We start from the raw sequence: 15,610 nt of genomic DNA on the forward strand, positions 1-15,610 counted from the left end.
TGGCGGCCAGTCCTTGCTCTACGCGGAGCGATCAAACCCCCTTATCCCCGCTCTTTCTTTCTTTCTTTTTTTTTTTTTTTTAAATTATTTTTTATTTTTATTTTATTTCCCTTTTAATTCCCCCAAATGGGGTTTGATGAATACAGCTCGTTACCCGCGCTGGTACCGGGGTAGTAATTGTCAAGAGGTCTGAGCGCTCCAGGGAAAGAAGAGCGGAGGAAGAGGGAGGGATACAACCTCCGTTATCTCGCTGTTACTAATTCCCAACCGGCTCGGACTCAGGGGACAAGGCGATCGCTTAACAAACCCTCCTCCTCCTCTCCCTCCACCACTCCTTCCTTCCTTCCTCTTCTCCGGCACATTTTCTCCCCCGCGCTCGCCCACGTTTCATTCCTCCTCTTCGGGAGGAATAAGCCGTGAAAACTCAAACTAAAAAGAAAAAAAAAAAAAAAAAGGTGGGTGGGAGGGAGGGAGGAAGACAGGAGAGGGAATAAAAAAAATAATAAGGAAGGGGAGGGAGGAAGAAAAGGACGGAAAGTGTCTGTGCCTGATCGCTGACCATCTGTGCAAAAGGTGATCATTGTTAGGTACTCACATGGCTGGTGGCAGAGCAGCTCTTAGCAATTAATAAGTCTCAGCTTGAGCTCTTCTTTCCCCTTTTTGATGGTAGCGCTCTCTGTGTGTCTCTCTCTCACGCACGCACACACACACAAACCCGATCAGACGCTTCAGGACCGGCCACTTTGCGAGGGGAACAACACGGGAGGGTTTGTATTACTCCAGGTTCGTGTGTGTAGCCTATAAATAGCGAACTTTTTGATGGAATCAGCTAACAAATGAGAGGAGAAGGCGTAATTTTGCGCAGGGAGCCCCCCTTTCTCTTTGCAAGATTAAAACCCCCCAGGCAGCAGACAGAGCTAAAGTTGTGGGTGTGTAGAAAGGAATTTCACTTTATCGTGATCGTAAGAGAGATTTTTGTTTGTTTGTTTATTTGGGGGTTTGTTTCTGGTGTCGTGCCCCCCCCCCCCCCCCCCCCCATACGTTACATCCTCCCTCCCTGCCTTCCCAGCCAGGGGCAGGAACTGACCTGGATTAGCACTGACTTTAACTCCAAATTGGAAATACGGTGCGTTTGCGGTTTTTTTTTTTTTTGTGGTGTTTTTTTTTTTTAGGGGGTGGTGGAGGGGGCCACGCGATACGGGGTGGAAGTGAAGGAGGCGGGCAGGCAGACTGTCCTGAATGTGCACTCACTTTGAAAGCAACTGGGGAATAGAAAGAAAACAGGTCGGAATTATTTGGGGGGGGGGGGGGGGGGGGGGGGGAGGGTGGTGGAGGTGGGGGTGTGAGGTGTTACTTTGGTAGGGGTGAAGTGTTTACCTGGGGCTTTGGGTCAGCCGCGGAGCGATGGAGCCACTCGAAAGCCCCCTGAAACACCTGGCTGGGGGGTTCCGCACTCCCGTGGCGCCCAGCCCCAGCACCCCGGGGTCGGGAGAGAGATGCTTTCTGGGGGAGGGGGGCAGCCGAGAGCCCCCCCCCCGCCCCCGCGCCCCTCTCACCTCCGAGGGCAGCGCCGGCTCCAGCGCCCAGCCTGGCCTTCCACGGGCAGCCCCTGGGAAAGCGCCCCTCAGGCTCCTGGGGGGCCGGCTCCCCTCTGCCGCCCCCCTCCCTGTGTTTTATGGATGGGCTGAGCGGTATCGGCATTTTTGGCCTTCCCTCACGACGACAGTTGCCTGTCTCCGGAGGACATTGAATTGCGGGAAGCTTGAGGCTGGCTCCCTGTCAGCGGAGGAGCTGCCGCTGATAAGGATCCTACCGCGGCAACTATGAAGAGGTTTTCTCCCCTGACAGGTACCTGACAGGGCTGGCCGGGGAAGAAGTGCTGACCTGTCTAAAGAAATATATCTGTGTCTCCCAGAATGGCAGGACAGATGGTGCCAGTTCGCACCGTGGCGACTTTTCTCGACGGCATACAGTGAGCGGAGTTGATGAGTGTTTTGTTTTTGCGGCAGGGGGGCAGCGATGCCCTCACAAAACACCCTGTGGCACGGGCTTTCTGTGAAATGTCCGCCCCTGGAAAGCCGCGAGTGCCGCCGAGACGCCAACCGGGAGGGCAGGGGGGCAGCGGCAGCGCTCCCACCCTGCTTCCACCCGCCCGCGCATACGTGACCTGCCGCAAAAACGCCGGGGAAAGGGGCTTTTAGCACGTTGACTAAAGCCGATAGCGGCGCCGCGCCCCCCACCTGCTCCCAAACCGGCTCTAAAGCCCGCCTGGCGCTGCCCCCCGTTCCCCCCCACCGGGGAGGCGGCCGTGGCGGCGCCCGGGGGGTGCGGGCAGAGGGGCGGCGGGCAGCGTGTGCGCACTTTGCGCACCTCAGGCAGCCCCCCGCATGTTTAATCGCTGCCCGCCCCCGCCCCCCCCCCCCCCCCGCTCTGCCGGGGGAGGGCAGAAGCGCACGGACACATCGCAGGCCGTGCGCGGCGAGGTGCCCCCGCACCCCCATCCCCGCTCCCGGGGGCAGCGAGAGGCGGCCCGAGCCCCCCGCAGCCCCGCGCCGGGCTCCCAGGTCTTCTCGGGTGATTTTTAGCCTGGCGCGCTGGTCTATCCATATCCATTTCCAATCTCATGGCTCATAAACTATTAGCAAAGGGGTTTCATGATTCACCTTCTGTATCCTACAAAGGAGAAAGAAAAAAAAAATATCCACGCTCCTGCTAACAACGAGGCCCGGGCTGGGTTTAAATCGCCGGGCTGGGTTTAAATCCCCGCGCTCCCCGCCGCCTCGGCGCGCAGCGCGGAGGGCGGGCCGGTCCGCGGATGCTGAGCGGGGCGGCTCCGGGCTGCGCTGGGGCTCCGCGCCCCTCCGCGGAGTGGCTCCGGCGTGATTGTCCCGGAGGGACCGAGGAGGTCAACCTCGTCGGGAGGCAAAGCAAACCGCTGAATTGTGTTTTACTGGACGCGGAGGAAAGAATAAAATCCTGGGGCTGGAAAGAGGGGGGACGGCGGCCAGCCGCAGGCTGGTTTTCTTTTTTTTTTTTTTTTAATTATTATTTTGTGCAATAAATAAAGTAGGAGTTGTTTAGTTCTCCATTGAAATCTGACAAATGACACTCCGGGGTGCGAAGTACAGGCTCCCAGAGCGGTGCGGCCGGGGGACACGTTACAGCGAGCCCGGGGTCAGAGCCCGGGGACGGCGCGACTCTCCGCGGGAGGGAGCAGCCGGGGGGGGGGGGGGGGTGTTGGCGGGAGGGGGGGTCGGCCGGGGCTCGGCTGTAGCGAGCGGCCGCACCGGGGCCTGCAAAGGGCCGCTGCCAGGCTGAGCTGCAGGCAGGGCGGGCAGGCAGGGGCAAACGCACGCCTCAGCAGGGCGACTAGGGAAACGTAGGACCCGATCCAGGCGAAGTTGCCGAAAGCCTGGGCTCGAGACAAACAGAAATGTTAATACCGTGAGAGCTAAGTTAGTTTCTTTCTTTTTTTTTCCCCCTCCTTTCTCTCTCTTCTTTTTTCCCCTTCTCTCTCTCTTTTTTTTTTTTTTAAGAAATAGGATGCGAAAAAGTTTAGACCACGAGGTAATTATAAAAACCAATATAGCGAATTTTAGAGAGAGACTCACTTCGCAATTTTACACCGAGAAGCAAAATATTCCGGCGAAGTCTGGGGTCATCACCGACAATGGAGCAATGTTCCCTCCCTGTTTAATATACATGGTGTGGGAAATGAAGGGAAAAACACAACTAGCACCTGTAGTGCCAAAGGAAAAAAGAAAATCAAATTACTGCATCATATTTGGGGGCTATATTGCAGGACACTCTTCAGAAATAGACCCATATTTAATATATTTCTAATGATTTTCTCCGCGCGACTGCTAGTTAACAGTAAGGAGGAAATGGGGTTTCCACTGAGTTTTTACATTCTGATTATCTTAAAAAAAAAAAAAAAAAATCCTTATGTGTTAATCGCGCAGCTGGGACTGCAAGCTACCAATCTGGACCAACTTTTACTTAACCACGTTGACCTGCCCAAGAAGCAAACTCCCTCAAATAAATAAAATCTACGTCATACCTATACATACATTGCCGGTTCGGCGTGACCCTAGAAGCCCCAGGTCTCTCCTCTCCCCCTCTCTCTTTTTTTTTTTTTTTTTTTTTTTAAGGGGGTGGTGATCTCTGAAAGGGGCGAGGAGACATGCAAGTAGACGCGGGGTTAAACCCCCGCCCGCCTCCCCCCGGGGTCGCCGCCGTCCGCGCAGCCCCGCGCATCTGCGCGGACGGCGGCGACCCCGGGGGAAGGCGGGCGGGCGAGGGGGTGTCTGGGGTCGCTCAGCAGCCTGTGGTGCGGTTCCCCCCTGAGATTCACAAAGAGCGGTCAGCAGCCTGAAACACGAACCCTTTTTCTCTCTACTTTTGCCTCGCCAACGCTCTGTTCCCCCCCGCTCCGCCTTTTAATTTTTTTTCATTTTTTTTTTTTTTTTTTTTTTTTTTTAATTCCAGGGCAGACTTCAGGCAGGTTAGCTGCCTGACTTGGCCCCCACCACCCCTGAGTATGCAAGTTATACTTTAACTTCTCCACAGGTAATAATTAAAAAGCTTCTTTCTAAATCTCTTTCCTCCACAGAAACACGAAGGCTTTCTTTCGCAATAGATTATATTGATCACACACAGGGGCATGCTCTCCTCGGAGGAGCCACCTGCAAGTCACTTTCAATTTGGTGCGCTCTGCACATGTTTCTCCTGGACCTTCCCCCATGTTTTTGCTTGAGCTGAACTGTTTCTTTAGGGATGCATTTTTATAAACATTTCCAAGTCCCCCCAAAGAGGAAGCTCCACATGTAAAAGGGGGTTGCCAGTCACTCAGATGCACATATCCAGGCTTTGGCCATAATTCCAAATTTTGTCCCATAGTCACATTGTGGGTGAGCTAAAAAATAGGAGATATAGAGGGAACAAAGTCACAGACATTAGTAGGGGAGTATCTCTGTCAATTTGGAACACCTCCAACTTTTTCTAGCAGTGATGCTTTCCAAAGCAAACCTTCAGCCCTGTCCTATCAGCCATACTGAATGTTTTAGGGGCTCTGAGTTACTTGAGATCATAAATTAATCTGCCAGAGAAGTGTGACACACACCTGATATCAAGGGAGGGTCAAGAGCTGGCCAGTTCCAGCTGGTCCTGCATTTGATTTACTTCGGGCTGTTAAGATGTATGCTGTGTTGTTTTGATAAGAAAAAAGGAGTCAGCAGTTTGATTTGGCAATTCTTTCTTTTTTTTTTTTTTTCCCTTCTCTGAAGCAGGCTGCAGTTTACACTAAGCGGTTTGTTACTGCTGTTGGGGTGGCTTGCAGCAGAGGTTCTTGGTCTGCATGGAGCTATCTCATCGCTTACTGTTAACACTTCACTGTGTTTCTTACTCTTCTAAGTGAGCCAGACAGTGGCATGAACATATGCAGCTTGTCTACCTCAGGCCTCCGGTGTCTCTGGCTTGTGCCTTCGCCAGGGTTCACCCCAGCCAGGGTACTTAGAGCAACCACAAAGGCAGTGGCCATCACCCAGCTGGTCACACCACCGAACCACTCCATCTCGGCAGAGCCCTACCACAGCTCTCCCACTCCCACCTCTCTTTTCCACAGAGCCTTGGCCTGGGTTGCATCAGGCGCCTCAGGAATATGTGATTTTTAAATTTTTTTTTTTAATGCTGTACAAATGTACTCATGCAAGCTGAATGTGGGAGGCTGCTTGTTCTTAGCCGAATTAAACTACTATTTGCAGATACCTCCTGCACCTGCTATGCCCTCTCTTATAGTCCCCCCAACTTTCAATCACAGAGAGTTAAATGACAGAAACTATGCAAGGGATGTTCTCCCTGATGTGTGTGTGTCTGTGTAGTATAAAGAATACCTGCAATATTCCAGACCAGAGGACTATTGCACAAATAACACCCCTCAGAGGTGGCAGCAATGGGTGCATAAATGGGGGACTAAGAATCAGATCAGGATTTTTGGCTTCTGGCCCTGATTTTTTCCTCCATTCCTCCTATTTTAGTCTTTCTGCCTCTAAAATAGGGAAGTGGTAGTCACTGACCCTATTATCTTTCCATGAGGCAACTGATGCCTGAAAAAACCCTGGAAATCCTCGGAGGACATGATCTGTGACTGTTCTAAGGTGGATGCGCTGCCTTTCCCTGTATTAGAGTTGGCAAACATTTTTCAGCACAGACCATATTTTCTGTTGCATGTAGCTTTAGAAAAAACATCATCACTTAGGCTGAAAGCTGATATGCTGACTGTCTGTACCGGGCAGATTATTTTGAAAATACCTGCCAAAACAATTTGTCCATTTCCAAGAACAAGGTTATGGAAAAATAAACAGTTTTGCTCATACTGAAAAAATGGAAACTTTTTCCTTTGAAATGCTCTGCTGCCCTCAGGCTTTGAAGCACAGACTCAAAATGTGACCTTTTTTATTTAAAATGTGCCTTTCCCTCTCTGTCTGAAGATTTACCCAAATGTGGCTGACTTGTAAATATTAGAAATTTCATCATGAATACATTCTCAGTAATGATTTCTTTTATTCTAGCAGAAAAAAGATTGGCCCTCTGCAACCAGAAGCTTAAGGATGCAGTGGTGAGGGTAGATTTCGCCTTTAATCCCCACCTCCAAATTTTCCCTGTGAGCCTGAGCTTTGGCGCAGGATCTGAGAGGTAGAATCCTATCTCTTCTAAGCTCTGAATGATTTGAAGGTTGTGTCAAGAAGAAGGGTCTCCGCATGAATACAGTGGGGAGAAAAAGAAAAATCCAGCCTGTGACATAGCAGGCGATAGAAGCAGCCAAGCAGCCCAGAGAGAAAAACCGGGACTGGAGTTTGGAGGCAAGAGCCTGGGACTGGTTAGGTAAGGAGACACAGAGGTTGTGCAGAGAAAGCAGAGAGAAACTGTTTGGTTGAGGAGTCTGGAGGGGAGATAGGAGGGCAAGGGTAGCAAAACTCACTAACATTGTCAGCCAAGAGCAAGGATGCGTAATTGCAGGATGTCCAGAGTAGCTGCGTTGAATTTCATTTGAAACATGGTAGAAATTCTGAAAGTCAAAATATTTTATTTCACTATATTTGGCTGATGCAGTTCAGCTGCATCGTTATTGCTTTTTTATTTGGATTAGAGTCTGCTTTCTAATGCTAAAAAAGAATTAAATGACCTTCAAGAGAAGTATTTCAGAGCTGATCCAAAACATTTTAAAATTATTTTTTTGGTGTGTAGTCTCCGAACTAAGGAAATTTGTTATATATTCAACACTATCTGCAACATCAGGCAGTGGTACGTTAGGGAAATGACTAACATGACGGCTTCAGAGCACCTCACTTCAGTCTCCTTACATTATGATACACAACCACACAGAGTTTATTCCACAAATTTCCTGGAGCAGAAACAAAACCCTGCAAGATACAATCCCGCTTGGCGCAGAACTTTGTAGGTTTTATTCACTAGATTCCTGTCTAGTTTGTCACAGAATTTGGTACAGTTCATGTAGGAGGTAGAGAATTACAAGAAAAAGCAGGGCTTTGTGGCAATGCGATAGATGAATTTTGCCTGCTGAGCTTGCTTCCATTCCCCTTTCTTCTCAAAGCTTCTATGATGGGGGGGGGGCGGAATTGCCACAAGAGGTAATGATTAACTGAGATTTCCATACTATGAGGGCCCATCTTGAAATTTTGAGGTCTGGTAGGCTGAGGTGAATCACTCACTACCTCAGACAAAATCCTTGGGCCTGTGCATTGACTATGCCAAGTGATGCAGAATGACAAACGGGTTGGAAAATTAAGTAGTCCGTATCTCTAATTGGGTAGCTAAAATTAGCTGGCACTTTTTTACTTTAATCTCATTGGTTTGGAATATAGATTTATTAAAAAGGATAGGATGATCTCATCGCTTCAATTTCAGGTTGTTTGCTGACACCCAGATACTATGCTATGGCATGGTGGGGAGAGGAACAGCAGAAAAACAACAGTGTTTGGTTCACATTAGGATTTCAGTTGTTTACCCCAAATAAAACCTACAGAGTCCCATATAGGGTAAGCGTAATGGTGGAAACTAATTCCTGAAGAAAGCTTTGCCCGTGTACTACTCTGAATGCCAAAGGGGTGCTCGTGAAGAAGATCAAGCAGAAAAGTCCCACTGCCTTGTCAAACTGTATTCATATACGGTTGCATAAGAACGGATGAACAAAGGCTTTGCAAAGTTATTCATGAAAAGGGGGAAAGGAGAGGAATAAAAAAGGAGAGAAACAAGCCCAGGGTTATCAGAGAACATGGAAATAAGGTGCTGCCCCAGAAGAGACCAAAGTACACGCCTACTGGTGAAAGCACTTGGTATCTGGGACATTTCCATTTCAGGCATACACCACAGCAGCTTGCCTTTTGGTTACTGCATAGTCTCTTTCCCTTTGTTTTTTAAAGTTCTTCCAATTGTTTAAGAGTGAATGTTTTTCTATTATGTAGCCTGAATTTTGAAGAAAAGAGTTTTTCCTGGAAAATTCTTGGTCATAGAATCATAGGATCGTTTAGGTTGGAAAAGACCTTTAAGATCATTGAGTCCAACCGTTAACCTAGCACTGCCAAGTCCACCACTAAACCATGTCCCTAAGTGCCATATCTGCATCTTTTAAATACCTCCAGGGATGGTGACTCAACCACTTCCCTGGGCAGCCTGTTCCAATGCTTGACAACTCTTTTGGTGAAGAAATTTTCTCTAGTATCCAATCTAAACCTCCGCTGGCTCAACTTGAGGCTGTTTCCTCTTGTCCTATCACTTGCTACTTGGGAAAAGAGACCAACACCCACCTCACTACTACTTTCTTTCAGGTCATCTCCAAGTACGTGATAGTGTAATTAAAGGCTGCATGGTACAGCATCTGCACAAGGGGTTGGTATCGAGCGGCGTGATTAGTTTTCATTCTGTCACTTCCTACTGCATGCTCCTGGCTTTAAATGTTTATAGAATCAGTAATGCTCTTTTAATTTGAGAGTGTATGTGTCTGTGCATCTGTAAAATATTATATGGCTATGCGAGAGTTATCCGCTACCTAATTTATTGGCGTTTTTTAAAATTTCAATTAAAATATAGCTTTCCGCATCAGTTCCTTGATTTTTCGTTCCTTATCGATTTTCATTCCTTTATTTTTCATTTCATTCAGCCCCACTGTAAATTTAGGGGTATTAGCAATATCTCATTTATTTTAACAAATGTTTTTCATTTTTAGGGAGTTGAGTGTTTATGAAACACAGCAGGTTGATAGCTTTTATTTCAGTTCATCTGCTGATCAGGTACAATGCAGCTAACACCTACCAAAGTTAAGCATAATAGCAAAAGGGTGACTGAACTGGAGAGTCCAAATACCCTCTGAATTTTTTTCTCAATTAGCACATATTTAATTGCTTATTTGTTTGGTAACACTGGCACCTGTTCGTTTGGAACTGGACTAAAATCTTCAAATTATTTCAGGTGGGTGGATTTAACATTAACAACTGGATTGCTCTACACAGGGCTGGATTTGAATAAACGAGAAGAAAAAAGATGCTCTTAAACTTTTAAATTTCTGTTTTATGATTTACAACACAGAGAAGCTCCCGCATTGCTCTCCCTTTTAGTCACAGAGATAGGAAGCACCATCACTAGGCCTGTGGTCCTGACCTCAGTTGGAGGATCCTTGGCCTGGAGTCAAGCAATCGCTGCACTCACTGAAACAGCCAAATTAACTGTCTGCTTAGCCGAGGATTAAAATTCATCCACTCATCCAAGACAGTAAGTGAGACAATAATTTGCTACTTATACTTTGCTTCAAAGCAGATCCTCATTCAGAATAAACCTGCAGTTCAGCATCAGTTTTTATGCCCAGAAACGACCACGGTGGCATTGTAAAATAGTACCTGTAATAAGTTGAACAAATGGGATAAATAAATGCAAATGTAAAAAGAGAAAACCGATCCAGTTTTTAGTAACAGAAACTGTACGAGAGCAGAGTATAAAGACAGCTTCAGGAGTCCTGATGCAATCAGCAGTCACCATTATTTTGAGTAGTAGGTCGTAACAAATAAAGTGCCTTTTCCTCTGAGCAAGGACCTCTTCAGCATCACTGTTACCACTACAGCCTAACTCTCTGCTTCTCTAACAAACCACAGGCTTGATTGAAATGTTAGAGAGTAAATTGCTTAATGCTTTCTAGAGACCTCAAATATGTGAAGTACCCAGTGCATAAAAGAGACAGCCTATTTCAAAACCAAGCGTAACAAAACTGGCTGCTGGAGAACAGAGCCTCGGTCTTTTTCCCATTGCTATTAGATGCTGCTCTTGGATTTAGCAACAAAGCAACATATGCTTCCAAGTCCATCATTTTTATACCAATATACAAGACAGAACAACTAATATAATCTCAATTATGGAATGCAAGGGTGGCCATCTGTCTGGTTAGGAACCGATTTTGGCCCAGATAACAGCAAATGTTTCTGTAGCAGAGACAAAAGTTTTAGGTATGACATCCATGTCTCCTTTGAGCAACATTAATAAAACCAAAACAATTAACTTCAAGATGTAGTACAAAAGTCATATTGACAGAAAACAGTATATTCACTGCTGTATTTGTATACCCTACATTACCAGCCTCTTTACAGAGCTAGATTCCTCTCACCATGGCCAATAATAACAGAATAGAAGAAAAATGAAGCACTTTTCTCAGTGTATCTGACCAAGCCAAAGATCTAGTATTCACGTCAATAAAGCTTTACTATTGCTTGTGACGATAATCCTGTATCATCCCACCCCTGAGGTAAGTATATCTCAATCACGAACGAATAGATCACTATAAAAAAATTATGTACTTACTTTGATATATAGTAATCTGACTGTATCTCTATGGATCTCAGAAGGCCCCAAAACAACAGCGGGGGTCACAGTAAATAATTTGAATATGAGGTTAACACTCATTGCAATAGCATTGCAGTATTTCACAGGCACATGTTCAAAGGCAAAGGTGTTAATCATAAATACGCTTATGATATTACTGGCTTGGACACTGCTAGCATAAATTTAGAGAGAGGTGTAAAATGAAAGTTTATTCTAATTTTCTGGGTATGAGGATGCCTCTTCCTACTAGCAGTGGCTGGTCCATCTTTGTCACACTTGTTCAAAAACTCCCTGCTCACTCACCCGTGTCACTAACAGATAGAAGGTGAAAGGCAGAGTTGTCTGGGGAAATAAATTTCAGATGATGAAGATATTCTGGACCTGCTGTGCAGCCTCAGTAGTTCACTCCTGGGGAAGGTTTGCAAAGGCATAAACAGAAGTTGGGTATCTGATCTAACCTTGCACAGGCAAGAGTCATCCTCCCTAAGCGCAGATGAGCGTCTGCCTCTCACCGAGTTCAAATTGTCAAGAAGAGCTACAGTGTTTAAACTACTTTCATGGGGCGTTTTTTTTTTTTTTTTCCCCAGGGTTGTTTTTGTCAGGGTTACTCCATGTTTATGTGAATGAGGAGCATATACAGGCTTAGTTCTGTTACTTAGGAGAGAAGTAGTAAGTGCTTGAGATCTGGCAGCTATAATTTGTGACTCAGATTACTTTAGCTCTCCCTTCAAAAAGCAGAACGATTTTTAAACTAAGTATCCATGATAAAATGCTTTGCCAACAATTAAAGTGAAAATTCTGTATGTTTGAACTCCCATTATTGAATGGAAACTATTGTAAAAGCAGGCACGTGCTTTCATCACCACAGATACGCTAATGTTCTGTCCTATATAGAATATACGGGTGAGGACAACCATGTGTAGAAATCTCAGTAAGCCTTCATCTTCTTCCTGGATAAAACGAGCAACGATGAAGAAGATAAAGCGTGTAGAATCGCATGGAGGATGCTGATGCTGAAGATCAAACTTACTGATAATTAAGGGTGCTGTGATAAATAAAATACAAATTACTTCCCAGCCATCATACAAATCCTCAACGCTACCCTATTTTAATGATTTTATTACTGTTATCTACACCTGAAAAATATGTATTTTTTGAGTAACTACGCATTTATTTCAATATACTTTCCTTATAAATCATCACACTTTGGGTATTTGCTTCACCAAAATACAGGTAAGCTTTTCCTAAATACTGAAAATTGTAAAGTAAATGCTAGAGTTTTAATTTAAAAAGCTGAGGAAGATCATTAAAAAAAAAAAGAAAACTAAAATGAATTAAACTCCTGTTTTATTCAGTGAAAGATCAACAGTATACGTACTTAATTAGAGTCAAAAATGTACCAACATTCTTAAATGTACTAATATTTTTAAATATGTGATTGAATCAAGTAACGGACTGGAACAAAGCGTAGTATCAGCAATGCTGTATTCAGAGTTTGTTTGAAGACAAGCAGATGGATAAGTTTAAACTCAGAAAACCAGATTTTTAGCTTAATAAATTTACCTCCCAAAGTCTCTTTTTTTACTGTGTGCCAGCACGCTATTCTGGTGGGAGAGCTACACCTATTAATCTGAAAGTGCAATGGATCCTCTCTTCAGGAATAATTTTTCTTGCCTGCATACATATACCTTCCCCACCCTTGATTTAGAAACTCTCATTTATCTTGAAACAGATGGATATCAAAACCAACTCCTTCCTCAGATTAGAATCTATTGTGAATTGCTCAGATGTATCAGTGCCGTAGATAAAAAGCGATTCAGACCTTTCCTACTGTACTTGGCTCCTCCTGCAGAGATGTTACGACCTGTAAGCTCTGCAGGTGGTCAGGCTGCTAGGGCTGACTTCCCTAAGCTCCAATCTGAAGCTACAGAGTTGTCTTCTCTTGAAGGCACCTTGGGGCAAGACTCTTATCTTAGATGACCCGACTTGTCTTTTGGGGCAATCCCTTTACTCACAGCTGCTGCACCCTCACACATACTTCTGAGGGACTGACAGTACCACCTCTTTAAAGAGGAAATTTTTTTAAGTGGGAACCACTCAATTGCTGGATAAGCTTTCTCTGTGCTTCAGACATCACCACCCAAAATAAACCAAAGCTGACCCTGTGGGAGTTCTTTCATAGGACATCAGGACATTTTTTCCCTACCCAAAAGAAAACTTTTCTTGTTAACCAGGAGATACCATGCTGGATCGTACTAGTGGTCCACCTACACTAGAGTGTCACCTCCTGCAGTAGCCAGAATCAGACATATCTGGGAAAAATGTTGGAAGTACACTGTAATCAAGTGGAAATTACCTCCTGGAGGACTTACTGTGGTTTCTAAGAGTCAAATAGTGACTCTTGCATCAGTCAGAGTTCAAGCTGATTGACTTTTACTTACTGTCGGATCAGAAGCAATACATTTATATGAAGATACTCAGAAAAGAGTGTTTATAGTTTCAACATCCATTCCAAAGAAGCCAAAACTTTCAAGGCTGTGTGAGCACAATGGCAGTTTTTTCTTTCAGTTAATTTGTTCTTCTTTATTAAGCAACAACTTTCTATAGCAGCAATCAACAACAAGGTGAATTTTACGTTCACCTAAAACAAATGCATTTGAGAAGAATAAATGATGGAATTGTGTTAGCTTTAACGCAAAAGATTTTGTTTCTGAAGTCTACCATTTTATCCACAATAGAATTAAGAAGATGACAAGATTAGAAGGTAGGGAAAATATCTGTGGAAATGCTGGTCACTGAAACTGTTCGGTGAACACGACACTTACGAAATAGATGAGGAGCTTTCTGATCTGGCACTTAAAGATTTACAATTTGCAAACACTTTGGGGAGTACCATTGATTTAACTGAATCTTGAATGTTGACACAACAAACCAGCACTAAAAATGCTAAAAGTTCTGCTTGTGGATAGCCTAGACATTTGATGCTGCTTGCTTCGGGCCCACAGTTAATTTTTAACATTGAGGGGACAAGCCAGTGACCCCATGTTCTTGCTCAGGAATGTCTGACCATTCACTGGCTCCTGGTTTTTACTGAATGCCCACTATACTGGAATATTTTGGTAGTTAAAGATGCAACCAGTTCAAACTTCTCTGTGTTGTTTGATGAAAAGTCGATAGCATCAAGCTCTGTGGAATACTGTTGCTCTGGAGTGAAGGTGTATTGAGCTGTGAGAAAAGTTTGTAAAAGCTAAGGATCATTCAAGGAGGAATTAAATGGCTTTTGATTATAATTTCTTACTAGGTTTAAGAAACTGCTTTAATGAAATCAAGATGGAGCACTTTGAATGCAGTAAAATTATGAGTTCAGCTTAAAATAACAACAACAGAAATATATAAGAATAAATTCAGACATCGTAGAAATATGATTAAGACCTGTGCAACTAGTAATACAACTGAAAAGAGAGACATACTTATTTCAAGTTTCATTTATTTGTGGGTAGCAAGTTATATTTAAAACAAATCCTATTTGCTGTATATGTACAACTTTGTCATAAAAGGACCATAAAGTGGAATTATATCAGGTGATTTATTTTGTGGCTGTTTCTTTCTGCTTCAGTGTACACATCTAAATCATGAAGAGAAAATAAGAGCACTACCAAAATCCACATACTTTATTTAAAATAAAAAATGTAATTGTTCAGAAATAGACTATTGACTTTCACTGGCTTAAACAGCTCATGTACTGATTAGGCTTGAAGCTATAATTGTTCTTGTCACCCAAACTCTGCTCAGTCAATATCTTTTTATCATATACATTTTTAATCACATATTAATAAACAAGAAGGTGTGCTTTATTGATGGCTGGATTAGTTTATTGACCAACTCAACAACTCTATATATGGTTTCTGAACACAGAAACAAGGTCAATGTGTAAAGATGAGGAATAGTACATTCACCAACTTTAATATACTTCATTCTGTCAGACTACTTCCTTTCTTTGAAGTGAAATTTATGTAGTTTCTCCAATTGTTTTTAGAAATTATTTCATATTTGAAACAATCTCACTGTTCAAGCACATTTTGGGTTAAGTTTCAGGAAATACAAATTTCTATGAGCCCTTCTAATTTAACATAATTGTGTTACCTTGACACCAAGTTGTGTTATATTTTTAAACCTTTGGGGATTCAAGTTTTTAGATACTTGTAGATTATTATCAAGTATTCTTTCATCACTCATCTTTTGGAAAATATTTACTTTTCAGATTCTCCTAACAGCTAACTTTCTTCATCCTTCTAATCAGTTCTTTTCATTTTTCTCTCTGTGAATTGTTATCGTGAGTATTCCCCTTGAGTAATTCAGGTTTGAAATGATGGTGTTTAAAACAACTGTATAAAAATAACAATTAAGACAATAATAGAACATGACAGTACCTGTGTGTATTTTTTCCATCAGACAAAACCTATGCAGAGGAAATCCCATTCCCTCGCTTTTTTTTTTTTTTTAAATTTTTTTTTTTTTAAGTATTGCTTTTATTTTTCACAGGGAAGGAAAGTGGAATAGAAATAGATCTTTTCATTGGCATCTTCATATTTACAAAACACTGTTTTGCAGTAGAAAAGTATTCAATTGAAAATGCGTTGTTTACTTTGCCTGTCAGGAACCTGTGTGATCACCTAAAAAAAAAAAAAAAAGTCATGTGGAAAACCAGCTGATTGCCAGCATGTGC

Source organism: Leptosomus discolor, chromosome 2, assembly GCF_034619465.1.
Source record: "Leptosomus discolor isolate bLepDis1 chromosome 2, bLepDis1.hap2, whole genome shotgun sequence".
Taxonomy (NCBI): Eukaryota; Metazoa; Chordata; class Aves; order Leptosomiformes; family Leptosomidae; genus Leptosomus; species Leptosomus discolor.